This window comes from Gavialis gangeticus, unplaced genomic scaffold (genome assembly GCF_001723915.1).
Source record: "Gavialis gangeticus isolate Ggan-Ray unplaced genomic scaffold, GavGan_comp1, whole genome shotgun sequence".
Lineage (NCBI taxonomy): Eukaryota > Metazoa > Chordata > Crocodylia > Gavialidae > Gavialis > Gavialis gangeticus.
The window spans coordinates 56,598,124-56,606,319 of NW_017728992.1; positions in this window are offsets into that span (position 1 = coordinate 56,598,124).

Sequence of the window (8,196 nt, forward strand, 5' to 3'; positions counted from 1 at the left end):
TAGCAGGGTTGAACTTTTGGACTTCAAAAGAGCAAATTTTAACAGGCTCAGGGCAATAGTAGAGAAAGCACTGCAGGACCAGGAATAAAAGTGAAAGGAGTGCGTGAAGAGTGGTTGTTCCTCAAGGACACAATCCTTGAAGCACAAGAGAAGTCCATTCCCATGTGAAGGAAAGGTAGCAAAAGGGCTGGTAAGCCCTCGTGGCTTAATAGGGATATCATGGTCCTCTTGAAAAAGAAGAAAGAGGCATACGAACAATGGAAGCTTGGGACAGTCCCCAAGGAGAGCTATATAACAATGGCCCGCACTTGTAGGGAGCAGATTAGAAAGGCTAAGGTGGTGACTGAATTTAAACTAGCAACAGAAATCAAGGACAATAAGAAGTACTTCTTTAGGTATGTAGGGAAGAGGAGGAAAACAAATGGAAGCGTGTGGTCATTGCTCAACAACTCAGGACAGCTGGTTACCAACACTCAGGCAAAAAGTGAATTCCTGAATGACTATTTTGCTTCGGTCTTTCACCAGACTAAGAGGAAACTCATACTAGATAAGGTTCAGAAAGGGTGTGGTGGGAATGACGGCCTTCCTACTGTTGACATCAAGCTGGTGCATGATCAGTTAGAAAAGTAGGACATTTATAAGTCAGCAGGATTGGATGAACTTCACCCAGGAGTGCTGAAGGAGCTGGCTGAAGTCATTGCGGGACCTCTGGGAAAACTCTTCCAAAACTCATGGTGCTCAGGGGAGGTCCCTGAAGATTGGAAGAGGGCCAGTGCTGTGCCCATCTTCAAGAAGGGGAGGAGAAAGCCACCCATATGATCAGAGACTTGCAAGGCAAGCCATATGAGGAAAAGCTGAGGGACTTGGGTCTCTTCAGCCTAAAAAAGAGAAGGCTGAGAGGGGACTTGGTAGCAGCTTACCACTATATCAGGGGAATACATCAAGGGCTTGGCAAACAACTGTTCACCAGGACACCCTTGGGAAAAACCAGGAGTAATGGCCACAAACTCCTGGAAGACCATTTCAGGCTTAACACTAGGAAAAACTTCTTCACAGCTAGGGTGTCCAGACTGTGGAATAAACTCCCTCCAGAGGTGGTCCAATCACCTACCCTGGAAATCTCCAAAAGGAGACTGGACGGTCACCTCAGTGTGGTCACCTGACCCCAGTTGTCTTTTCTGCCTACTGCGGGGGGGGTGGACACAATGATCTTGCAAGGTCCCTTCCAGCCCCTTACAATCTATGAATTTATGAAACATGCACCAGTACAGTTTACCTATTTTTAAGTGCATTCTGTCTCCACTAGGGGCTTACACTTGGGCCACAACATCAGTGAATGGCCACCAACAATGCCTGAAATCTATGCCCTTTAAGACCTCCCAATCCCAATCATGGGAGTGCAAGCAGTATCAGCACTGACAACTAAAAGTGGGAACAGCAGACACTGCAAATCTTGGAAAACATTTTTCTTTTGTTCCACTCATCTACATGTTCCTTCTTAGCCACACTGCAACAGAGGGCTCTTCCAAAACTCCGCAATTACAGAGGCAGAGCACAAGTACTTTATCTACAGAGTTCTTATGCCAGTAAAACCTATTGTCCTTTATCTGTATCACTTGAGCACCCTGAAGCAACAGCTCAGAAACATGAAAGAAAATCCTTAAAGAGCTTTAGAAATGAGACAAAGTGGTATTACAATGGGTATGTGAAGGTGGCCACTACAGTTCAGAATAAGGTTATTGTTGTTCTTAACTCATGACTGTAGATACTGGCTGGTATTGTATATGAATCACATGGTATTTCCCTAAGCAAAGCTGCACCTTCAACAGTATTACAGGTCCAATGTTACAATAGGCAGTTTCTATGGATAATGATGGAACTGAAAAGAACTGCAGGATTGGACTGAGTTAGTTACATTATTCTGTAATACACCTTCTTTGTTCAATTAGTACTGGGAGTTTACTGCTGATTGCCAGTGTATTGTTTGCGCTGGTTTCCTAACAGATGGCCCCCACTAAACAGGTACCACAATCATTCCTGACAATGCTAATTACAGACAGACTATTCTGTGTCTAACTGTTTTACTTTTAATAGGACTGTCATGACTCAGGCTTAATATTCTGCAAGGTCATCTGCTTTCCAAGCACAAGAGCTTTACATGTCCTTGCTGCTGGGCCAAATTTAGACTTGATATAGCAGGACAGATATTACGTTGTTATTAATAATAAATAATCATGATAATATTATACCTTAATAGAACCTCTCATCCCAAAGGAACCCAAACCACTTTACATACTATGGACCAAATTCTACCCACTTCCATCAATGCAGCCTCTTTAATGGGGTGGCATAGGTGCAATGGAAGGCAGACATCAATTATGGATTACATTAGATGCTTGAATCACTTCATGGCATTGTTGCTCCTACTTATGGGGTGGATCTGGTGATATGCTACCAATATTTATCAAGGGGTTCTCAGAAAATGTTCTTTCCTATGCCATAAGCTATGTCCTATGCCTCAAGGGTACCTATGCTCACAGAGAAGAAGAGGGAAGAACTGTGGAACCAAATCTTTCATTTTCCTATCTAAATAAAAATGGTCTCTCATAACCGCTGCCAAACACAAAAGAAGTCCCAGTTGCAAAGAGACTTAAGTGCCACTTGAAGGAAATAAGCTCTCTAAATTGTCATTTCCTATATGTTTGTACAGTATCTAACAGAATAGGCTCCTGATATAGTTGACCTTTAGATGCTACTGAAACATAAATGTCAAATAAATAATAATGTTAATAATGTTTAGTCTTTATGCCCCAAAAATGAAGGTGAATATTTAGAGCATAGTAGTGTGTTTAATCTCCATAATCTGAAAGGAGGAAAGAAGCAAAGGCCTTGAGAGGGCAGCAGAAGGTAACATCCCCAGAGATGTATTTTGAAAATATTTGACACATGATGCATGCAGAAGTATTTATATGAGCCCCAGGGATAAGTCATCCCTGGCAGGGATCATTAAATGGCAACCACAGGTGAACTTCAACACAGACAGAGAAATGACCCCAACTGTCTTCTCAACTTGGTGACTGAATTTGACAAAAAGATATTGTATTTAATGAAACAGGGGAATTTGCATTGTCAAAATTCATGTTTTGACAATTCTGAGAGTCAGAAGAAGGATGTCAGTACATACAGCAGCTCTGCCAGAACCAAGTGCTAACTGGAACTACAGTGACACTTTGCCTTTGCACTTAGACATGCCTCATGCTTCTTGCCCTGGCTTGATCCCCAGTGTTAAGCCCAACCTGCATTCTTAGCACTTATCATAGGTGGGTGGTGGAAGAGCAGACTGCTTCCAACTCATGGAAAAAAGAATGCAAAAACCAGTTGGGACAAGTTCCTCACACTCTCCAGTCCACTGAAAAAGAACACAATTGTATGAATTCCTTTCATATTTATCATACCATTGTAATGCTGGCATCCACCATCTTAGAGTAAATACTGATTACAAGCAGCCTGGTGGAACCTGGGATGAGCACACTTCATCCATGTGTCCCACAGAGGGAGACTAAGCGGCTTACTCAAAGTTATCCAGGATGCCAGTAGAAGGGCAGCTACTTGAAACTGAGCCTTCCACCAGTTTCCAGACTAGCACCTTTACTGTTGGGCCATCTTCCTTCCAGAGTCATATTAAATACCAGAACAAGGCCCCCAGGCCCATCCTGCCATTCAATCTTTGATCTCCTCAGGCCACCCAGGAGAAAGCTGATTGTGATATTATTTTTGTTATATACATTATGATAGTGTCTAGTGATCAAACACAGTGAAAGATGAGAAGAAAGCTTACCATCTAAATCAGGAGCCAGCAACCTTTTACAAGCCATGAGCCAGAATGACCCGACTACACTCCAACACAAGCCAGATGGCTTTGGCAGCAGGTCAGCAGCAGGGCTTCCAGTGCTGAGGCCAGGCATCTCAGAGGTGTGCGGGCACTGCCACTGCTTCTCACAGCCCCTGATCCCTTACTGCAGCACTTGCAGCCAGTAGGGAGCTGTACCAGGACCAGGTATCAGCAAATAGATCCATGCTGCCACTGCTTCTCCCCACTTCCCCTCCCCCTACCAGCTGCTGTACAAGCACAGGTGGAAGCTGCCCAGCCCCAATGCAGCTCCCCACTACTGGCTGGAAGATGCATCCATGCCACAGCTAAAGAGCAAGCACTGGGAGAAGCAGCAGCGGAGCCCCTCACTGCTGATGCACCACTGAAACCACCCATGTCAGACCAGAGTCCCAGCACAACTCCATGCTGCCCAGGTCCGGTTCAGATACAGGCATGGCCACCAGCAAAGTCCTCCAGCTCCCCAGACTGCATCCAGTGGCTCCACAGGACATGTCAGATCCAGCCCACAGGCCGTATGTTGCCAACCCCTGATCTAAATAATCAGGATAGACAAAGGAAGAGAGACTTCATTATCCCCTTTTCAAACATGGCAACCAAACTCATGGATTTGAATACTCCTACAAGAAAATCAGACTAGTATCATCAGCTAATTTTACAAAGGTGTCAGAACAGCCCTGGATTTGCAATAACTTTTGGTCACTGCCAGACAGGAATGGCTTGAAACCCCCAGGCCTGGGGCTGTCCTTTATTTGTCTAGCGTAAGTCCAGGTCCAGGAGCAGTTCCATCTGCCAGTCGGAACAGTAGAAGCACTTTTGAAGACAGAGAATTGGCTAATCCAGGTTAGACAACACCACTGTAAGAACATCTGTGCATTTTCCACATGCCTGGGATATGAATCAGGAATAGATCAACAATGGGCAAACTGTTGCAAATTCACATTGTGGATACATTTAAAAAATGACAGTGAATTATTCCCAACCAACTGGCTCCACAAGCTTTAAATGTTTAATAACAAAACATTTCATAATGAAAACAAAACAAAACAATCTACTCTTGCAGGTGAAAGGTCCAAATTTTATGACAAAATCTTTCTAAACATACAATGGGGAAAAGAAAGGCAGACTGCTGGTAAAGAAGTCTCGTCACAAACCTGTTCCACTAGAAGACTAGACCAGAATGGAGTTCTATATGGAAAAACACTAAAGAACTAAAGTGTTCCCCTCCACCCTTTCTGCCATAACCAGGACAACCTAATTCTAACAAGTTAAATCCCTGGGTAACGCTGGCTGTCACTGACTAACTTGTCATAAAAATGTTTCTTGAAGCTAACGGTGAAGATTAAGAGAGAAACCAAGCAAAGGGAAAAGTAAAGAAGAGGTCAGATACACTCACACTCTCTCTCTCTCTTTTCTTTTCTTTTCTTTTCTTTGCCCTGCTCTGCCTTCTTTATCAAAGCCACTGAAGGCTTTTCAGGTCTGTGAATCTGTGTGATACTTTCATCAAGCTACACCATGCTACACCACAAACTGCACTCCCCTGCTCAGAGAAGGATGTTTGAATCCATCCCATCATTATGGGTCCAGCCTCCCCTCCAAAACAGGTAATTCAATGCTTCAAACAAAATCATTCCTCCCTAGCCTATTGTGTTCTGCATGTAATTCACTAGTATTTTTACTTTTGCATTGCAGGACTAGACTGATGTCTGAGTTCAAAACCAAACCACATTCAAAGAGATCTCTTTAAAACGAATGGGTGTTGATAGACGAGCAGTTACTCTTGTAAATAATGTGCTTAATATGTACATCACATGCTGCACATGGTACATTATATGTTGGGCTGAACTTTATTATTATATAGAAGGCAGGGCAAGGGGGCACCTTATAGACTAACTCATTCAAAGAGGCCTCAGTTTTTGTAGGCTACAGCCTATTTCATCAGATGTTATGAAGTAGACTGTAGCCTATGAAAGATCATAACTTTCTCAACAAGTTAGTCTATAAGATGCTGTCCTGCCATGCCTTCTTCCTGACTTGAGACTAACATGGCTAACTACCTCTATTATGGTATGTTAGCTCTCTTTTCTAATGTTTATTTCTGATCTATTTTACTGGAGCTGCAATGCTAAAATAATGTACAAAATGGTCAATAGGAAAAGACAATATTACCATAAACACAAGGGAACAGGAAGAGGGCCTGTCAGAGAGAAAATATCATTTCCTTTTATAATTTTTAGCCTCAATTCATTTTGCCAAACCCGTTCTGCTGGTTTGCCAGCATCATCAGTAGCTTCAGTACAAGACTGGGAACTGCTTGCTAGCTAATGACTGCTGTACAGACAGGTGAACAACAAAACATGGTGCTTTTCTAAGACCTTCCGAAACAGCACCTGATGTTTTCCTTTTTGGTTTCTTAGGGTCAGAATCTCTGAAACAGCCCTGTAGTCCTGTTTTGCTCAATGGCATTCTGCAAGATGTAGGCCAGAGGCAAGTATAAGAGCAGTGATACAACAGAGAGAAACAGCAAAATATTTAAGAATCTCCAGGAATCCCATGGTCCAATTACAGCAATTTTTTATGAGGTCAAATTTGAGGCCAATGAAACTTAACACTGTCTTTTGATAACTGGTAATTTGGTAAGTTTCTTTCTACAGGACACTGCTATCTACAGTAGAGACCATTAACACATGCATGTACACACTATAAATCTGGCAGGCAATACAGTCTTCTAGCACAAACATGCTATCTTGAAAAAAAGCCAAAGGCTTCCTACAACAAATGACCAAGCTCTCTTATCCAACCACTTATACGTAAAGATGATGACACTGTTCAAAGCACTATAAATGCCTGTTCTATGCCAGAGGGAGACTCATATATGTACTTCTTAAAAGAATGAAAATGCTGGGACCTTGCTAGTGACAATTTAGTAAAGCATATCCTATATTGTACAGCATATCCTATATACTTAAAACATTGAACATAGTGGTAGCAATCAGCCCACGTAACTGCAGTCTGATACCAAGTAGCCACTATTTGATTTGTTAACCTAAACATACCTTTGTCAGTTACAAAGATGACTCACCACATATTCCCCAATTTACATTTTTCCTATTACATTTCTTGGGCTAAATTCAAAACTCTGTTACACTGGTGCAAGTCTGGGAGATATTCCACCAAAGTCAGTCCGAACAGAAGAAAGTGGTCTACCAGGGAGGTCATGAAGCGAATGGGGAAAGTCCAGACATTAGCTAATGTGAATGAAAGCAAAATGTGGCCTATAGTTTTTACATATCAAAGTATATTTAAATCCAAATAATGTCTTTTAGAAACATGTGCCTCCCATTTTTATTTGTAATTTTTTTTCAGAGGCATGTGCTTTGTCTTTTTTTTCCATATGATCTTTCCTTGCACCTCCTGTGAAACTATTTCCTTTATGGTTTCCTGCTTGGTTTCCTGGTTTGCATCTGGTGACACTTGTGCCCTCATTGAGGGAGAGGAAGGGGGTGGGGGGAGAGAAAGAGAGTGGGGGGGCAGCATGTGTATGCATGTGCGTGGGTGGTTATGTGTGCATGTGTGTGTACATGCATGTGTGTGTGGGTTCAAGTTTGTATGTGGGGGCATGCATATGTGTGCGCACGCATGTGATCAAGAAGCCACGAGGAGGCCCCTTCCACCTGTATGCACCTATGCTCTTACTGGGCGAGATCCTGCGTATATATACTCCATACAAAAAGTGAATCAGTGAATAATGAATAGTTCCCCTAACCCAGCTTCGGGCACCCAGGAAAACTCCCCATCCAGAAAAGAACCCCCCACAAAAGATGCTTGTCTTTCTACCTGCTCACATGAAACAGGGTGGATTTTCTTTTTTCCTTTTCTGCTCCCCAGGGCCAGGCCTTCAGAGCCCAGGAGTGAAATCCTGAAGCCCAGGGAGGGAAGCCAGCTCCCACCCTGCTGAGGACGAAGGCAAACCAGAAGCCAGCAGCTCCCCGGGAGTCTTTCCTGCCCAAGTGCCACGGGGCTTGGCCCCATGGCCTTGTAAGGTCCCTTCCATCCCCTACCAGCTATGAATCCATGACCACTTTCCAAAACCAGAAAGGGGGGGGGAGCAACCACCTCCTACAACCCCACCCTCTTGGATACCACAGCCCGGAGAGGGGGGAGCCCTCCCGCCTGCACCCAGCGGGACTGCAGGAAAATGCCCCCCCTCCACGTGTCAGCAGCCCGCTCCCATCCCTGCAGAGGGATGCAGCCCCCCCCGGCACCGGCTCAGACACGCGCCCTCCCCGCCAGGGCCGGGCTATTGT